Raw genomic sequence first — 20,985 nt, forward strand, 5'->3', positions numbered from 1 at the left:
GCTGCGCTTTCAGAAGAAGTGAAGGGACTTCTTCCCTGCGTGTCCCGGAGCACGGGAGTCCATTCAAATGAATGTGCAAAACGTGGCCCGCAGGAACGCTGATATGTGGACCGGGGGCTAGGGGTCTATTTATAAAAAAAAAAATTAGCTGGACAAATGTCAAAAGCGTTTGCCAAATCATCACAAATTCTGACCATATTTTGCTTAATACATTGATTTCCTATGCTTGTCAGCGCCATCCAGTGGCCATAATGGCCACTGATTGAGAGATTTCAAGAAAAATACTGCATTATGGCTAGATAGAGCCGACAATAATATTACATAGCTATATAATAAATGAAAACCCTTAATAGGTTGATTTCCGATGATTGTCAGCTCCATGTAATGGCCATAATAATGAGGTATTTTTCCTCATTGAGATATTTCAGGACAAATACTGTATTATGGCCACTAGATGGAGCTGATGATCATAAGAAATCAGAAAGCCAAATAAGCAGTGGGCTTATAATGAAAGGGCTGCCCTACCAGCAAGTGCAAACACCCTCACACAGGTCTGAATGGAGCCTAATCCAATCTCAGATGAATTGGATGTCCTGTGGCAGCCTTCTAACAAGAAGCCAACCACTCTACATAGAGGATTGTTTCGCTACCTGTAGCTACAGGGGATTTACTTCTGGACTTTGTAAAACAAAATCCTCATTTTTAGTTTTGATTGGGGTTTGTTCACTCAGCATACTTAGGAGTCTCAAGCATTCTTACAGTTGTCACAAAAAATCCCTGCAATTTGTTTAATAGTTTTACTTTCCATGATTGCCTGCAATCAGGAAAATACCATATTATGGCCACTAGATGGTGCTAGCAATCATTATGGGGATTATTGGTGACAGCTGTGAGAACACTTGGGACAATCACACAGCAATTTTATGTTTTTTTTTTTTTATAAATAGACCCATTATGCAGGTCATAGATGGGTAGAAAATCAGCTGTTTAAAAAAAAAAAAAAAAATTGGTAGTTCGATCGGCTGACGTTACACCAACGGTAAAAAAAAAATCGGCCGATTTTCGTCCCGTCTATGGCCAGCATTTAACCCCATAATTACTTGCAGAGACAGGGGAGCACACAGGGGAACAATACATAAGAAGCAGAAGAAGAAAAAAGAAAAAGAATAAGAATAGAAGAGTAATAAGAAGAAGAAGAATTTCAGTCCACTATTATATTTTATATGAAAAGTCTTGCGGTTGCAACAATGTATCTATTTGTATCCATTTCGGATACAGATGGTTTTATTTGGATACAAATGGATACATTTGTTTCAACCACAAGACTTTTCATATAAAATATAATAGCGGACTGGAATTCTTCTTCTCTTTTCTTCTACATCTTCTTTTTCTTCTTCTTCTTTTTCTTCTTCTTCTACATCTTCTTTTTCTTATTCTTCTTTTTCTTCTTCTTCTACATCTTCTTTTTCTTCTTCTTCTTTATCTTCTTCTTTTTCTTCTTCTTCTACATCTTCTTTTTCTTCTTCTTCTACATCTTCTTCTTCTACATCTTCTTTTTCTTATTCTTCTTTTTCTTCTTCTTCTACATCTTCTTTTTCTTCTTCTTCTTTATCTTCTTCTTTTTCTTCTTCTTCTACATCTTCTTTTTCTTCTTCTTCTACATCTTCTTTTTCTTCTTCTTCTTCTTTTTCTTCTTCTTCTACATCGTCTTTTTCTTCTTCTTCTTCTTCTTTTTCTTCTTCTTCTTCTTTTCTTCTTCTTCTTTTTCTTCTTCTTGCAGGTCACGGCTCATGCGCAGAATTTTTATATCGGTAAAACGATCGGCCGATTTGCCCATCATTGCCGGGAAAATTGGCCGATCGTCAAAATCAGCCCACAAATTTTCCAACATGCCCGATAAAAAAAAATGTGCATAAAGCCCGACCAATTATCCCACTAACGGTGCGAAATCGGACGATTTTTTTTTCCGGCTGAAAAATTGGCCGATTTTTGACCCGTCTATAGCCGACATTAGTGTCAAACTATTTTCTAGCTTTTATCTAACACCAATATAAGACAGATTTCACAGTTTAGGGAAGCATGAATAATGAGATAATTGTAGTTACAACGTACCGATACACTTTGTACATTGCTCCTCCAGTGCCTCCAAACGTTACCATCTAATTGTAAGAAATGCTGGGCTTTTTGTTAGTATTTAATGCATTGATGGTCATATCATGTGTAATAATTAGAGATGAGCGAAGAAATGAAAAATTCGATTCGACTGATTCGGCGAATTCGTGGACAATATTCGATTCGAGTCGAATAAATTCGCTGTGAATTTAACTTAAAAAAGGGTGTTTCTAGGCTTCAGAGAGACTTAATATTAGTGCAGAACACTGTACCTTTAATTTAAATGCCCTTGGAGTCTGCTGGGGAAGAGAAATAATACTGTCAGTCAGTATGACATGCAGATGAGTGCCGTCGATCTTAGAATCACCGCACACTTCACTCATTTGGGCAGTCACGGGGCCAAAACCAGAGTGTGGAGCCACAGTGTGGCGGTGGAGGCAGCAGCAATGGGAGGCCATACAGCACCCTATGACAAAAATGGAAACCACCAGCAGTGTGAGGAGACCTGAAAGTGGCACATGGCAGAGTGTGGCGATAGAGACAGCAGCAATGGGAGGCCGTACAGGGACCCATGACACACTCTGGACCTGGCAGCAGCATGAGGAGGCGGTACAGGGGCCCATGACAGATTACGGGCCTGGCAGCAGCATGAGGAGTCGGTACAGGGGCCCATGGCAGATTACGGGCCTGGCAGCAGCAATGGGAGGCCGTACAGGGACCCATGACACACTCTGGACCTGGCAGCAGCATGGGGAGGCGGTACAGGGGCCCATGACAGATTACGGGCCTGGCAGCAGCATGAGGAGTCGGTACGGGGGCCCATGACACACTCTGGACCTGGCAGCAGCATGAGGAGGCGGTACAGGGGCGCATGACAGATTACGAGCCTGGCAGCAGCAACTTGGACAGGAGGACGTTCAGCTTCTGCACCGTCGGGTGCGTGCTCGCAAACTGTTGTCTCTTGGAAACGGATTCCAAGAAAGACTGCTGACGGAATCCGTGAAGAGGAGTAGCAGGAGAAGGAGCATCTGAACGAGCGGAATATGCCAACAAGCGACAACAGTGGCCCATGACAGATTACGGGCCTGGCAGCAGCATGAGGAGTCGGTACGGGGGCCCATGGCAGATTACGGGCCTGGCAGCAGCTATGGGAGGCCCGTAATCTGCCAGCACCCTATGACAAAAAATGGAACCCACCAGCAGTGTGAGGAGACCTGAAAGTGGCACATGGCAGAGTGTGGCGATGGAGACAGCAGCAATGGGAGGCCGTACAGGGACCCATGAGAGACTCTGGACCTGGCAGCAGCATGAGGAGGCGGTATAGGGGCCCATGGCAGATTAGGGGCCTGGCAGCAGCTATGGGAGGCCCGTAATCTGCCAGCACCCTATGACAAAAAATGGAACACACCAGCAGTGTGAGGAGACCTGAAAGTGGCACATGGCAGAGTGTGGCGATGGAGGCAGCAGCAATGGGAGGCCGTACAGGGACCCATGAGAGACTCTGGACTTGGCAGCAGCATGAGGAGGCGGTATAGGGGCCCATGGCAGATTAGGGGCCTGGCAGCAGCTATGGGAGGCCCGTAATCTGCCAGCACCCTATGACAAAAAATGGAACACACCAGCAGTGTGAGGAGACCTGAAAGTGGCACATGTTTGGGGCATGATTCATGGCGGATTTAGTCAGTTGTGTCAGGAACTGGTGGTTTGAAATCCAGACTAATCCACGCCTGATTCATTTTCACAAACGTCAGTCTCTCCACACTTTGGGTGGACAGTCGTGTCCTCCGCGGAGTTGCAATACCTCCTGCCGCACTAAACACGCGCTCCGATGCCACGCTACTGGCCGGGCATGACAGCCTTTCAAGGGCAAATTCAGCTAGTTGGGGCCAAAGGTCAAGTTTCGTTGCCCAGTAGTCAAGGGGATTGTCTACCTCGGTTGGCAGGGTGCTGTCCAAGTAGGCCTAAGCCTGTTGTTTGAGGTCCTGCTCCAGGTCCACCTGATGCTGCTGCTGCTGCTGCGGCTGGTTAGTAGTTTCCTCACTGCGCTGGTGAAGAAAGCTACTCATCATCGACTGCAGACTGAGGCAGCCGCTGCTGGTGGAGCTGCCACTGCTCCTACCACCCCACCCCTCCCCTGCTGCCATGGCAGCGGAACACGAGCGCACAGGGCCCACAGTGTCTGAGGATGGACGTTGGCGCAGACAGGCAGAGACCAGCTGACTACATAGGTGTTTTTTATAGTACGTTATTTTGGCCTCCCTCTCAGCAGGTGTGAAAAAGGCCACCATTTTTGAACGGTAGCGAGGGTCCAACAAGGTGGACAGCCAAAAGTCATCCCTCTGTCTGATGGTTATTATTCGGCTGTCGCTACGCAAGCAACCGAGCATGCTATGGGCCATTTGTGCCAAGGAATGCGAGGGACTCCCTGCCTCCATCTCCACAGCATACTGCCACGGTGCGTCTAGGTCCTCTGTCTCCTCTTCCTCCTCCTCTACCAGATGCTCCTGCTCCTCCACTCCTGTCCGCTGAGTGGAAAAACCACCCATTTCACTCAATAATTCCTGAGCACCAATGTCCTCCTCTACCTCCTCCTCTTCTTCCAGTCCTGCCCCCACAGGGGCCATGTGGCGTTGAGATCTGTGCGCCACGTCTACCGCACCCTGACCAGCCATTGTTAACAGCATTTGTTCCAGGACGTGCAACAGAGGAATGACGTCGTTCATCCCATAGTCCTGCCGACTCACGAATAGCGTGGCCTCCTCAAAGGGCCTGAGCAAGCGCAGGTGTCACGCATGAGCTGCCAATGGCTGACATCTAAGTTACACAGGGAGTACCTTTATCTGCTTTTAACATCAGGAAATCTGTGATGGCCTTTTGCTGTTCGTAAAGGCGGTCTAACATATGTAGGGTTGAATTCCACCTTGTTGCAACGTCACAGCATGAGGAGTCGGTATAGGGGCCCATGGCAGATTAGGGGCCTGGCAGCAGTTATGGGAGGCCCATAATCTGCCAGCACCCTATGACAAAAAATGGAACACACCAGCAGTGTGAGGAGACCTGAAAGTGGCACATGGCAGAGTGTGGCGATGGAGACAGCAGCAATGGGAGGCCGTACAGGGACCCATGAGAGACTCTGGACCTGGCAGCAGCATGAGGAGGCGGTATATAGGGGCCTACGGCAGATTAGGGGCCTGGCAGCAGCTATAGGAGGCCCGTAATCTGCCAGCACCCTATGTCAAAAAATTCAACACACCAGCAGTGTGTGAGGAGACCTGAAAGTGGCACATGGCAGAGTGTGGCGATGGAGACAGCAGCAATGGGAGGCCGTACAGGGACCCATGACAGACTCTGGACTTGGCAGCAGCATGAGGAGGCGGTATATAGGGGCTTATGGCAGATTAGGGGCCTGGCAGCAGCTATAGGAGGCCCGTAATCTGCCAGCACCCTATGTCAAAAAATTCAACACACCAGCAGTGTGAGGAGACCTGAAAGTGGCACATGGCAGAGTGTGGCGATGGAGACAGCAGCAATGGGAGGCCGTACAGGGACCCATGACAGACTCTGAACTTGGCAGCAGCATGAGGAGGCGTTATATAGGGGCCCATGGCAGATTAGGGGCCTGGCAGCAGCTATGTGAGGCCCGTAATCTGCCTGCACCCTATGTCAAAAAATTTAACACACCAGCAGTGTGAAGAGACCTGAAAGTGGCACATGGCAGCAGAGTGTGGCGATGGAGACAGCAGCAATGGGAGGCCGTACAGGGACCATGACAGACTCTGGACTTGGCAGCAGCATGAGGAGGCGGTATATAGGGGCCCATGGCAGATTAGGGGCCTGGCAGCAGCTATGTGAGGCCCGTTATCTTGCAGCACCCTATGTCAAAAAATTTAACACACCAGCAGTGTGAAGAGACCTGAAAGTGGCACATGGCAGCAGAGTGTGGCGATGGAGACAGCAGCAATGGGAGGCCGTACAGGGACCCATGAGAGACTCTGGACCTGGCAGCAGCAGGAGGAGGCGGTATATAGGGGCCCATGGCAGATTAGGGGCCTGGCAGCAGCTATGTGAGGCCCGTAATCTGCCTGCACCCTATGTCAAAAAATTTAACACACCAGCAGTGTGAAGAGACCTGAAAGTGGCACATGGCAGCAGAGTGTGGCGATGGAGACAGCAGCAATGGGAGGCCGTACAGGGACCCATGACAGACTCTGAACTTGGCAGCAGCATGAGGAGGCGGTATATAGGGGCCCATGGCAGATTAGGGGCCTGGCAGCAGCTATAGGAGGCCCGTAATCTGCCAGCACCCTATGTCAAAAAATTTAACACACCAGCAGTGTGAAGAGACCTGAAAGTGGCACATGGCAGCAGAGTGTGGCGATGGAGACAGCAGCAATGGGAGGCCGTACAGGGACCATGACAGACTCTGGACTTGGCAGCAGCATGAGGAGGCGGTATATAGGGGCCCATGGCAGATTAGGGGCCTGGCAGCAGCTATGTGAGGCCCGTTATCTTGCAGCACCCTATGTCAAAAAATTTTACACACCAGCAGTGTGAAGAGACCTGAAAGTGGCACATGGCAGCAGAGTGTGGCGATGGAGACAGCAGCAATGGGAGGCCGTACAGGGACCCATGAGAGACTCTGGACCTGGCAGCAGCAGGAGGAGGCGGTATATAGGGGCCCATGGCAGATTAGGGGCCTGGCAGCAGCTATGTGAGGCCCGTAATCTGCCTGCACCCTATGTCAAAAAATTTAACACACCAGCAGTGTGAAGAGACCTGAAAGTGGCACATGGCAGCAGAGTGTGGCGATGGAGACAGCAGCAATGGGAGGCCGTACAGGGACCATGACAGACTCTGGACTTGGCAGCAGCATGAGGAGGCGGTATATAGGGGCCCATGGCAGATTAGGGGCCTGGCAGCAGCTATGTGAGGCCCGTAATCTGCCAGCACCCTATGTCAAAAAATTTAACACACCAGCAGTGTGAAGAGACCTGAAAGTGGCACATGGCAGCAGAGTGTGGCGATGGAGACAGCAGCAATGGGAGGCCGTACAGGGACCCATGAGAGACTCTGGACCTGGCAGCAGCAGGAGGAGGCGGTATATAGGGGCCCATGGCAGATTAGGGGCCTGGCAGCAGCTATGTGAGGCCCGTAATCTGCCTGCACCCTATGTCAAAAAATTTAACACACCAGCAGTGTGAAGAGACCTGAAAGTGGCACATGGCAGCAGAGTGTGGCGATGGAGACAGCAGCAATGGGAGGCCGTACAGGGACCCATGAGAGACTCTGGACCTGGCAGCAGCAGGAGGAGGCGGTATATAGGGGCCCATGGCAGATTAGGGGCCTGGCAGCAGCTATGTGAGGCCCGTAATCTGCCTGCACCCTATGTCAAAAAATTTAACACACCAGCAGTGTGAAGAGACCTGAAAGTGGCACATGGCAGCAGAGTGTGGCGATGGAGACAGCAGCAATGGGAGGCCGTACAGGGACCCATGACAGACTCTGAACTTGGCAGCAGCATGAGGAGGCGGTATATAGGGGCCCATGGCAGATTAGGGGCCTGGCAGCAGCTATGTGAGGCCCGTAATCTGCCTGCACCCTATGTCAAAAAATTTAACACACCAGCAGTGTGAAGAGACCTGAAAGTGGCACATGGCAGCAGAGTGTGGCGATGGAGACAGCAGCAATGGGAGGCCGTACAGGGACCATGACAGACTCTGGACTTGGCAGCAGCATGAGGAGGCGGTATATAGGGGCCCATGGCAGATTAGGGGCCTGGCAGCAGCTATGTGAGGCCCGTAATCTGCCAGCACCCTATGTCAAAAAATTTAACACACCAGCAGTGTGAAGAGACCTGAAAGTGGCACATGGCAGCAGAGTGTGGCGATGGAGACAGCAGCAATGGGAGGCCGTACAGGGACCCATGAGAGACTCTGGACCTGGCAGCAGCAGGAGGAGGCGGTATATAGGGGCCCATGGCAGATTAGGGGCCTGGCAGCAGCTATGTGAGGCCCGTAATCTGCCTGCACCCTATGTCAAAAAATTTAACACACCAGCAGTGTGAAGAGACCTGAAAGTGGCACATGGCAGCAGAGTGTGGCGATGGAGACAGCAGCAATGGGAGGCCGTACAGGGACCCATGAGAGACTCTGGACCTGGCAGCAGCAGGAGGAGGCGGTATATAGGGGCCCATGGCAGATTAGGGGCCTGGCAGCAGCTATGTGAGGCCCGTAATCTGCCTGCACCCTATGTCAAAAAATTTAACACACCAGCAGTGTGAAGAGACCTGAAAGTGGCACATGGCAGCAGAGTGTGGCGATGGAGACAGCAGCAATGGGAGGCCGTACAGGGACCATGACAGACTCTGGACTTGGCAGCAGCATGAGGAGGCGGTATATAGGGGCCCATGGCAGATTAGGGGCCTGGCAGCAGCTATGTGAGGCCCGTTATCTTGCAGCACCCTATGTCAAAAAATTTAACACACCAGCAGTGTGAAGAGACCTGAAAGTGGCACATGGCAGCAGAGTGTGGCGATGGAGACAGCAGCAATGGGAGGCCGTACAGGGACCCATGAGAGACTCTGGACCTGGCAGCAGCAGGAGGAGGCGGTATATAGGGGCCCATGGCAGATTAGGGGCCTGGCAGCAGCTATGTGAGGCCCGTAATCTGCCTGCACCCTATGTCAAAAAATTTAACACACCAGCAGTGTGAAGAGACCTGAAAGTGGCACATGGCAGCAGAGTGTGGCGATGGAGACAGCAGCAATGGGAGGCCGTACAGGGACCCATGACAGACTCTGAACTTGGCAGCAGCATGAGGAGGCGGTATATAGGGGCCCATGGCAGATTAGGGGCCTGGCAGCAGCTATAGGAGGCCCGTAATCTGCCAGCACCCTATGTCAAAAAATTTAACACACCAGCAGTGTGAAGAGACCTGAAAGTGGCACATGGCAGCAGAGTGTGGCGATGGAGACAGCAGCAATGGGAGGCCGTACAGGGACCATGACAGACTCTGGACTTGGCAGCAGCATGAGGAGGCGGTATATAGGGGCCCATGGCAGATTAGGGGCCTGGCAGCAGCTATGTGAGGCCCGTTATCTTGCAGCACCCTATGTCAAAAAATTTTACACACCAGCAGTGTGAAGAGACCTGAAAGTGGCACATGGCAGCAGAGTGTGGCGATGGAGACAGCAGCAATGGGAGGCCGTACAGGGACCCATGAGAGACTCTGGACCTGGCAGCAGCAGGAGGAGGCGGTATATAGGGGCCCATGGCAGATTAGGGGCCTGGCAGCAGCTATGTGAGGCCCGTAATCTGCCTGCACCCTATGTCAAAAAATTTAACACACCAGCAGTGTGAAGAGACCTGAAAGTGGCACATGGCAGCAGAGTGTGGCGATGGAGACAGCAGCAATGGGAGGCCGTACAGGGACCCATGACAGACTCTGAACTTGGCAGCAGCATGAGGAGGCGGTATATAGGGGCCCATGGCAGATTAGGGGCCTGGCAGCAGCTATAGGAGGCCCGTAATCTGCCAGCACCCTATGTCAAAAAATTTAACACACCAGCAGTGTGAAGAGACCTGAAAGTGGCACATGGCAGCAGAGTGTGGCGATGGAGACAGCAGCAATGGGAGGCCGTACAGGGACCATGACAGACTCTGGACTTGGCAGCAGCATGAGGAGGCGGTATATAGGGGCCCATGGCAGATTAGGGGCCTGGCAGCAGCTATGTGAGGCCCGTTATCTTGCAGCACCCTATGTCAAAAAATTTTACACACCAGCAGTGTGAAGAGACCTGAAAGTGGCACATGGCAGCAGAGTGTGGCGATGGAGACAGCAGCAATGGGAGGCCGTACAGGGACCCATGAGAGACTCTGGACCTGGCAGCAGCAGGAGGAGGTGGTATATAGGGGCCCATGGCAGATTAGGGGCCTGGCAGCAGCTATGTGAGGCCCGTAATCTGCCTGCACCCTATGTCAAAAAATTTAACACACCAGCAGTGTGAAGAGACCTGAAAGTGGCACATGGCAGCAGAGTGTGGCGATGGAGACAGCAGCAATGGGAGGCCGTACAGGGACCCATGACAGACTCTGAACTTGGCAGCAGCATGAGGAGGCGGTATATAGGGGCCCATGGCAGATTAGGGGCCTGGCAGCAGCTATAGGAGGCCCGTAATCTGCCAGCACCCTATGTCAAAAAATTTAACACACCAGCAGTGTGAAGAGACCTGAAAGTGGCACATGGCAGCAGAGTGTGGCGATGGAGACAGCAGCAATGGGAGGCCGTACAGGGACCATGACAGACTCTGGACTTGGCAGCAGCATGAGGAGGCGGTATATAGGGGCCCATGGCAGATTAGGGGCCTGGCAGCAGCTATGTGAGGCCCGTTATCTTGCAGCACCCTATGTCAAAAAATTTTACACACCAGCAGTGTGAAGAGACCTGAAAGTGGCACATGGCAGCAGAGTGTGGCGATGGAGACAGCAGCAATGGGAGGCCGTACAGGGACCCATGAGAGACTCTGGACCTGGCAGCAGCAGGAGGAGGTGGTATATAGGGGCCCATGGCAGATTAGGGGCCTGGCAGCAGCTATGTGAGGCCCGTAATCTGCCTGCACCCTATGTCAAAAAATTTAACACACCAGCAGTGTGAAGAGACCTGAAAGTGGCACATGGCAGCAGAGTGTGGCGATGGAGACAGCAGCAATGGGAGGCCGTACAGGGACCCATGAGAGACTCTGGACCTGGCAGCAGCAGGAGGAGGTGGTATATAGGGGCCCATGGCAGATTAGGGGCCTGGCAGCAGCTATGTGAGGCCCGTAATCTGCCTGCACCCTATGTCAAAAAATTTAACACACCAGCAGTGTGAAGAGACCTGAAAGTGGCACATGGCAGCAGAGTGTGGCGATGGAGACAGCAGCAATGGGAGGCCGTACAGGGACCATGACAGACTCTGGACTTGGCAGCAGCATGAGGAGGCGGTATATAGGGGCCCATGGCAGATTAGGGGCCTGGCAGCAGCTATGTGAGGCCCGTTATCTTGCAGCACCCTATGTCAAAAAATTTAACACACCAGCAGTGTGAAGAGACCTGAAAGTGGCACATGGCAGCAGAGTGTGGCGATGGAGACAGCAGCAATGGGAGGCCGTACAGGGACCCATGAGAGACTCTGGACCTGGCAGCAGCATGAGGAGGCGGTATATTGGGGCCCATGGCAGATTAGGGGCCTGGCAGCAGCTATGTGAGGCCCGTTATCTTGCAGCACCCTATGTCAAAAAATTTTACACACCAGCAGTGTGAAGAGACCTGAAAGTGGCACATGGCAGCAGAGTGTGGCGATGGAGACAGCAGCAATGGGAGGCCGTACAGGGACCCATGAGAGACTCTGGACCTGGCAGCAGCAGGAGGAGGTGGTATATAGGGGCCCATGGCAGATTAGGGGCCTGGCAGCAGCTATGTGAGGCCCGTTATCTTGCAGCACCCTATGTCAAAAAATTTAACACACCAGCAGTGTGAAGAGACCTGAAAGTGGCACATGGCAGCAGAGTGTGGCGATGGAGACAGCAGCAATGGGAGGCCGTACAGGGACCCATGAGAGACTCTGGACCTGGCAGCAGCATGAGGAGGCGGTATATTGGGGCCCATGGCAGATTAGGGGCCTGGCAGCAGCTATGTGAGGCCCGTTATCTTGCAGCACCCTATGTCAAAAAATTTTACACACCAGCAGTGTGAAGAGACCTGAAAGTGGCACATGGCAGCAGAGTGTGGCGATGGAGACAGCAGCAATGGGAGGCCGTACAGGGACCCATGAGAGACTCTGGACCTGGCAGCAGCAGGAGGAGGTGGTATATAGGGGCCCATGGCAGATTAGGGGCCTGGCAGCAGCTATGTGAGGCCCGTAATCTGCCTGCACCCTATGTCAAAAAATTTAACACACCAGCAGTGTGAAGAGACCTGAAAGTGGCACATGGCAGCAGAGTGTGGCGATGGAGACAGCAGCAATGGGAGGCCGTACAGGGACCCATGAGAGACTCTGGACCTGGCAGCAGCAGGAGGAGGCGGTATATAGGGGCCTATGGCAGATTAGGGGCCTGGCAGCAGCTATAGGAGGCCCGTAATCTGCCAGCACCCTATGTCAAAAAATTCAACACACCAGCAGTGTGAGGAGACCTGAAAGTGGCACATGTTTGAGGCATGATTCATGGCGGATTTAGTCAGTTGTGTCAGGAACTGGTGGTTTGAAATCCAGACTAATCCACGCCTGATTCATTTTCACAAACGTGAGTCTCTCCACACTTTGGGTGGACAGTCGTGTCCTCCGCGGAGTTACAATACCTCCTGCCGCACTAAACACGCGCTCCGATGCCACGCTACTGGCCGGGCATGACAGCCTTTCAAGGGCAAATTCAGCTAGTTGGGGCCAAAGGTCAAGTTTCGTTGCCCAGTAGTCAAGGGGATTGTCTACCTCGGTTGGCAGGGTGCTGTCCAAGTAGGCCCAAGCCTGTTGTTTGAGCTCCTGCTCCAGGTCCACCTGATGCTGCTGCTGCTGCTGCGGCTGGTTAGTAGTTTCCTCACTGCGCTGGTGAAGAAAGCTACTCATCATCGACTGCAGACTGAGGCAGCCGCTGCTGGTGGAGCTGCCACTGCTCCTACCACCCCACCCCTCCCCTGCTGCCATGCCAGCGGAACGCGAGCGCACAGGGCCCACAGTGTCTGAGGATGGACGTTGGCGCACAAAGGCAGAGACCAACTGACTACATAGGTGGTTTTTATAGTACGTAATTTTGGCCTCCCTCTCAGCAGGTGTGAAAAAGGCCACCATTTTGGACCGGTAGCGAGGGTCCAACAAGGTGGACAGCCAAAAGTCATCCCTCTGTCTGATGGTTATTATTCGGCTGTCGCTACGCAAGCAACCGAGCATGCTATGGGCCATTTGTGCCAAGGAATGCGAGGGACTCCCTGCCTCCATCTCCACAGCATACTGCCACGGTGCGTCTGGGTCCTCTGTCTCCTCCTCCTCCTCCTCTACCAGATGCTCCTGCTCCTCCACTCCTGTCCGCTGAGTGGAAAAACCACCCATTTCACTCAATAATTCCTGAGCACAAATGTCCTCCTCTACCTCCTCCTCTTCTTCCTGTCCTGCCCCCACAGGGGTCATGTGGCGTTGAGATCTGTGCGCCACGTCTACCGCACCCTGACCAGCCATTGTTAACAGCATTTGTTCCAGGACGTGCAACAGAGGAATGACGTCGTTCATCCCATAGTCCTGCCGACTCACGAATAGCGTGGCCTCCTCAAAGGGCCTGAGCAAGCGGCAGGTGTCACGCATGAGCTGCCAATGGCTGACATCTAAGTTACACAGGGGAGTACCTTTATCCGCTTGTAACATCAGGAAATCGGTGATGGCCTTTCGCTGCTCGTAAAGGCGGTCTAACATGTGTAGGGTTGAATTCCACCTTGTTGCAACGTCGCAGATCAGGCGATGCTGTGGAATTCCGTTCTGCCGCTGCAGCTCAATGAGGGTGTTCTTTGCGGTGTAGGAATGGCTGAAATGCATGCACAGTTTACGTGACATTTTAAGGATGTCTTGCAGTGGGATGGTGGATTTTAGGAACCGCTTGACAACCAGATTGAACACGTGAGCCATGCATGGCGCATGGCACAACCTTCCTTGACGCAGAGCAGACACCATGTTCTTTCCGTTGTCAGTCAACATGGTTCCGATTTTTAGTTTGCGCGGAGACAGCCATCTGTCGATTTCTCTGTTCATTACACTCAGCAGTTCCTCCCCTGTGTGACTACGTTCGCCAAGGCATACCAGGTGCAGCACAGCGTGACACCGTTGCGCCCTGCACATGTGATATGCCGGTCGGGTAATGGGACTTGGCACGGGGGTGGCGGCTGAGGACACGGCGGAAAAAGAGGTGGTAGAGGCGGACATGCTTGCTGGACCAAGGACGTGCAAACGTGGAGGCAAAAGCGTCGTGACCTGTCCAAGTTGCTGGTGCGGCTGTGCCGGCACCACGTTCACCCAGTGGGCCGTAAATGACATGTACTGTCCCTGACCGTAGTTACAGCTCCACACGTCGGCGCTGCCGTGCACTTTGGCAGAGACCGACATGCTCAAAGACTGGCCCACCATCTCTTCTACATGTGAATGCAGGGCTGGCACTGCCTTTTGGGCAAAGAAATGACGGCTTGGCACTCTCCACCGCGGCGCGGCACAAGCCATCATTTCTCGGAAAGGTGCTGAGTCCACCAGTTGGAAAGGGAGGGACTGCAGCACCAGCAACTTGGACAGGAGGACGTTCAGCTTTTGCACCGTCGGGTGCGTGCTCGCAAACTGTTGTCTCTTGGATACGGATTCCAAGAAAGACTGTTGACGGAATCCGAGAAGAGGAGTAGCAGGAGAAGGAGCATCTGAACGAGCGGAAGATGCCAATGAGCGACAACTCCCCTCAGCAGAGGTGTTGGAGCCTTGACTGGCTGATAGAGGGCGATTGACGACGTCGGGTGACGGAGCAAGTAACGGAGCGGGTGATGGAGCGGGGGCTGGGGCAGGCAGAACCGCCGTATGTTTATCACGGTTTTCCCAGGCCACCGAATGGTGACGCTGCATATGCTGACGCAACGCTGTAGTCCCAACATGGGCCCCCTGGCCACGCTTGCATTTCTGGCCACATAGTCGACATACGGCTACGTTTACTTCCTCGGGCGGCTTGAGGAAAAATTGCCACACCACCGAGTAGGAAACTTTGCCCCCGCTACTCTTCACTGGCTGACTGCTACTTCCTCCGTGCGCACCGGCACCACTACTGGCCGTGGTGGTAGGCTGCAGTGGAGCTGGTGCTCTACTCCGTGGACGTTTGGCTCCACTGACACTGATGCGACCCTGCTGCTGTCTCCTGGGCAACCCACCGACTGTTTTGCTCGCTGCCAAGCTGCCACCCTCTTCTCCTGATGATGCGGAAGAAATTGCCTGATGACGACGAGGCTGCCAAGTGCGATCAACCTCCTCATCATCAAGTAGGGTCTCCGCCTCACTACTAGCCCCCTCGGCTGCGTCTGGGTCAGGAGACAGACCTGTCTCTAGACCGGCTACCGAGCCACTCTCCTCGCCAGTACTTGTTCGCTTGGCTGCTGAAAAGGCCGATGTCTCCCCCCGTTCCTGACCGCCCTCTGTTAGCTCTTCCTCACTGTACAGTGGGGCTGAGCCCACAGCATGCGATACTTCGCTTGGTGAGGGAACAGCAAAGGACAGGGGCAGGTAGAGGACACGTGATTTCAGTGGGCTTGGTCCCGGGCCATGCCAACTAACGGTTGTGTCTGACGTACCCACCGACCGTTGGCTGTAGGTGTCAGAGGTGACCTGGGAAGAGGAAGACGACCGAGCCAACCAATCAATGACGGCAGGGTTGTCGGTGGAGACACGACCGCTGGATGACACCGGGAGCACTGGCCTCTGGCTGCGAATACTGCTGCCTCGACCCCTTCCTCTGCTGCCACGTCTGCTCGCTCCTAAAACATTGCCTCCTCTGCCACTCCTCTGCATGTTGTCTGACATACTATTTAATTCAACGATTAGGTGTCCCTGAGTAACAATTCTCTGGCACTCAGTAACAATTCTGTCTGTCCCTGAGTATGAATTCTGTGGCCCTGAGTAACAATTGTGTGTCTGTGCAAGTAACAATTCTGTGTCTGTGCAAGTAACAATTTTGTGTCTGTGAGAGTAACAATTCTCTGGCACTCAGTAACAATTCTGTCTGTCCCTGAGTAACAATTCTCTGGCACTCAGTAACAATTCTGTCTGTCCCTGAGTAACAATTCTGTCTGTCCCTGAGTATGAATTCTGTGGCCCTGAGTAAGAATTCTCTGGCACTCAGTAACAATTCTGTCTGTCCCTGAGTATGAATTCTGTGGCCCTGAGTAACAATTGTGTGTCTGTGCAAGTAACAATTCTGTGTCTGTGCAAGTAACAATTTTGTGTCTGTGAGAGTAACAATTCTCTGGCACTCAGTAACAATTCTGTCTGTCCCTGAGTAACAATTCTCTGGCACTCAGTAACAATTCTGTCTGTCCCTGAGTATGAATTCTGTGGCCCTGAGTAACAATTCTGTCTCTGTGCGAGTAACAATTCTGTGTCTGTGCAAGTAACAATTTTGTGTCTGTGAGAGTAACAATTCTCTGGCACTCAGTAACAATTCTGTCTGTCCCTGAGTAACAATTCTCTGGCACTCAGTAACAATTCTGTCTGTCCCTGAGTAACAATTCTCTGGCACTCAGTAACAATTCTGTCTGTCCCTGAGTAACAATTCTCTGGCACTCAGTAACAATTGTGTGTCTGTGCAAGTAACAATTCTGTGTCTGTGCAAGTAACAATTTTGTGTCTGTGAGAGTAACAATTCTCTGGCACTCAGTAACAATTCTGTCTGTCCCTGAGTAACAATTCTCTGGCACTCAGTAACAATTCTGTCTGTCCCTGAGTATGAATTCTGTGGCCCTGAGTAACAATTCTGTCTCTGTGCGAGTAACAATTCTGTGTCTGTGCAAGTAACAATTTTGTGTCTGTGAGAGTAACAATTCTCTGGCACTCAGTAACAATTCTGTCTGTCCCTGAGTAACAATTCTCTGGCACTCAGTAACAATTCTGTCTGTCCCTGAGTAACAATTCTCTGGCACTCAGTAACAATTCTGTCTGTCCCTGAGTAACAATTCTCTGGCACTCAGTAACAATTGTGTGTCTGTGCAAGTAACAATTCTGTGTCTGTGCAAGTAACAATTTTGTGTCTGTGAGAGTAACAATTCTCTGGCACTCAGTAACAATTCTGTCTGTCCCTGAGTAACAATTCTCTGGCACTCAGTAACAATTCTGTCTGTCCCTGAGTATGAATTCTGTGGCCCTGAGTAACAATTCTGTCTCTGTGCGAGTAACAATTCTGTGTCTGTGCAAGTAACAATTTTGTGTCTGTGAGAGTAACAATTCTCTGGCACTCAGTAACAATTCTGTCTGTCCCTGAGTAACAATTCTCTGGCACTCAGTAACAATTCTGTCTGTCCCTGAGTAACAATTCTCTGGCACTCAGTAACAATTCTGTCTGTCCCTGAGTAACAATTCTCTGGCACTCAGTAACAATTGTGTGTCTGTGCAAGTAACAATTCTGTGTCTGTGCAAGTAACAATTTTGTGTCTGTGAGAGTAACAATTCTCTGGCACTCAGTAACAATTCTGTCTGTCCCTGAGTAACAATTCTCTGGCACTCAGTAACAATTCTGTCTGTCCCTGAGTATGAATTCTGTGGCCCTGAGTAACAATTCTGTCTCTGTGCGAGTAACAATTCTGTGTCTGTGCAAGTAACAATTTTGTGTCTGTGAGAGTAACAATTCTCTGGCACTCAGTAACAATTCTGTCTGTCCCTGAGTAACAATTCTATGGCACTCAGTAACAATTCTGTCTTCCCTGAGTAACAATTCTCTGGCACTCAGTAACAATTCTGTCTGTCCCTGAGTATGAATTCTGTGGCCCTGAGTAACAATTCTGTCTCTGTGCGAGTAACAATTCTGTGTCTGTGCAAGTAACAATTTTGTGTCTGTGAGAGTAACAATTCTCTGGCACTCAGTAACAATTCTGTCTGTCCCTGAGTAACAATTCTCTGGCACTCAGTAACAATTCTGTCTGTCCCTGAGTAACAATTCTCTGGCACTCAGTAACAATTGTGTGTCTGTGCAAGTAACAATTCTGTGTCTGTGCAAGTAACAATTTTGTGTCTGTGAGAGTAACAATTCTCTGGCACTCAGTAACAATTCTGTCTGTCCCTGAGTAACAATTCTCTGGCACTCAGTAACAATTCTGTCTGTCCCTGAGTATGAATTCTGTGGCCCTGAGTAACAATTCTGTCTCTGTGCGAGTAACAATTCTGTGTCTGTGCAAGTAACAATTTTGTGTCTGTGAGAGTAACAATTCTCTGGCACTCAGTAACAATTCTGTCTGTCCCTGAGTAACAATTCTCTGGCACTCAGTAACAATTCTGTCTGTCCCTGAGTAACAATTCTCTGGCACTCAGTAACAATTCTGTCTGTCCCTGAGTAACAATTCTCTGGCACTCAGTAACAATTGTGTGTCTGTGCAAGTAACAATTCTGTGTCTGTGCAAGTAACAATTTTGTGTCTGTGAGAGTAACAATTCTCTGGCACTCAGTAACAATTCTGTCTGTCCCTGAGTAACAATTCTCTGGCACTCAGTAACAATTCTGTCTGTCCCTGAGTATGAATTCTGTGGCCCTGAGTAACAATTGTGTGTCTGTGCAAGTAACAATTCTGTGTCTGTGCAAGTAACAATTTTGTGTCTGTGAGAGTAACAATTCTCTGGCACTCAGTAACAATTCTGTCTGTCCCTGAGTAACAATTCTCTGGCACTCAGTAACAATTCTGTCTGTCCCTGAGTAACAATTCTGTCTGTCCCTGAGTATGAATTCTGTGGACCTGAGTAAGAATTCTCTGGCACTCAGTAACAATTCTGTCTGTCCCTGAGTATGAATTCTGTGGCCCTGAGTAACAATTGTGTGTCTGTGCAAGTAACAATTCTGTGTCTGTGCAAGTAACAATTTTGTGTCTGTGAGAGTAACAATTCTCTGGCACTCAGTAACAATTCTGTCTGTCCCTGAGTAACAATTCTCTGGCACTCAGTAACAATTCTGTCTGTCCCTGAGTAACAATTCTCTGGCACTCAGTAACAATTCTGTCTGTCCCTGAGTAACAATTCTGTCTGTCCCTGAGAATGAATTCTGTGGCCCTGAGTAAGAATTCTCTGGCACTCAGTAACAATTCTGTCTGTCCCTGAGTAACAATTCTCTGGCACTCAGTAACAATTCTGTCTGTCCCTGAGTAAAAATTCTGTGGCCCTAATAACGTTTCTGTGGCCCTAAGTAACAATTCTCTGGCACTGAGTAACAATTCTGTCTGTCCCTGAGTATGAATTCTGTGGCCCTAACTAGCGTTTCTTTGTCCCTAAAGAACGATTCTGTGGCCCTCATTAACAAGTCTGTGTCCCTGAGTAATGGTTCTCTGTCCCTAAGTAACTTCTCTCTGTCCCCAAGTATTGTTTCTGTGGCCCTAACTCTGTCCCTGTCCCTAGTACAGAGCGGTCTGCCTCTGTTCAATGACTGCAGGCAAATGAAGATTTCCAAAATGGCCGCTATATATACCTCGACCATTACACAGTGCTGGCTGGCTGGCTGCTGATTGGCTGATGCGATCACATGTCGTTGAGGAATGCATTATGGGGCAGCGCGCCTTGTCTGCGCGCCTTCCCCGACATCCCCGCTCCGTCGCCGCACATGTCAGCCGCCATTTTCGGAAAAATTTCGATTCGCGCGTCCGAATTAGGCTGTTTTTCGGATTCGGCACGAATCGAAATTTTTCCGAAATTCGACTCGAATTCCACTTCGGATACTTCGATTCGCTCATCTCTAGTAATAATGTTTCCATTCAAACGTCAGTGTTACGTTGTTACCAGGTTGAACAGCATGCTGCAGCATGAGGCAGAAAATGTATATTTTCCTAACCAATGCTAATGTGTATGATATGCCTGAACATATGAATGTATCTGACAAGCTGTGGTTTGATGAATTGTATATTCGCTTTTGTTTAAAGTGACCCTGTCGCACACTGGTTGAAGTGAGCCTAGAAAAACCTTGTAAAGGATAAAGTGGTTATAAACCTCTGAAATGAAAAAGGAAGAAAGCATATCCCTCTATAGTGTGTACTTTCCTCAATCCAAAGCACCAAGTGTGATTTCTGTCTGCTGTTTTATTCCTCTGCTATCTACATGAATCAATTCTGACAGTCTATCTATGCGGACACCAGACAATCCCTGGAGATGTCACCACCCCACGCAGATGAGCGACAGCCTCCGCTGTGCATTGTTCCCTGTGAGGCTGTGTAGAAAGGGGGTGGGGTTCATTCCCTCCACTCATGTCTCAGATTACACCCAGCTCCTCTCTCTATGCTTTGCAGTGTGTGACATCAGATCCATGCCTTCTGCTTTCTGAAGCTGAGAAATGCTGTGTAAATTGTGGACTTTGAATGGCTGTAGATAGGAGATGGCTTCTAAGGCCTCATGCACACAGGGCGTGTTAAAAACGGCCGTAGCGTTAGCTATTTAAAGTCACGTTAAAAAATCAAGCTTTTCTGTGTTTTTGCATTAGCGTTTTGCTGCATTTTTGTGCGTTAGCATTTTTTTACCTAAGGCTCCTTGCACACGGGGTGTTTTGATAACACTGGTAATGTTAGCTGTGTAAAGTCACGTTAAATACGTCAGTTTTTCAGCTTTATTTTAGCTTTTTTGCATTAGCAGTTAGCTGGGTTTTGCCGTGATTAGCGGCGTTTTTCCTCATTTGCATTTTTTGTCGTTGCGTGGGTTTCCTTCGGGTACTCTGGTTTCCTCCCACCAGGGGCGGACTGACCATTAGAGCAGTCGGGCACTGCCCGAGGGCCCAGGGTCAGTAGGGGGCCCCATGAAATGCCCCTGGTACCTTTTTATAGGCTTTTTAGGTGTGCTTTGAGTGTGGTCAAGGACATGGCCCCCAGGATCCCCTATTGCCCGGGGCCCCATGAATTGTCAGTCCTCCCCTGCCTCTCACACTCCAAAGACATGCTGGTAGGTTAATTGGCTCCTGTATAAATTGGCCCTAGTATGTGTATGTATGAATGTGAGTTAGGGACCTTAGATTGTACGCCCCTTGAGGGTTAGGGACCTTAGACTGTACGCCCCTTGAGGGTTAGGGACCTTAGATTGTACTCCCCTTGAGGGTTAGGGACCTTAGATTGTACACCCCTTGAGGGTTAGGGACCTTAGATTGTACTCCCCTTGAGGGTTA

Source organism: Staurois parvus, unplaced genomic scaffold, assembly GCF_062004578.1.
Source record: "Staurois parvus isolate SC_StPar_1 unplaced genomic scaffold, SC_StPar_1.0 ptg001436l, whole genome shotgun sequence".
Lineage (NCBI taxonomy): Eukaryota > Metazoa > Chordata > Amphibia > Anura > Ranidae > Staurois > Staurois parvus.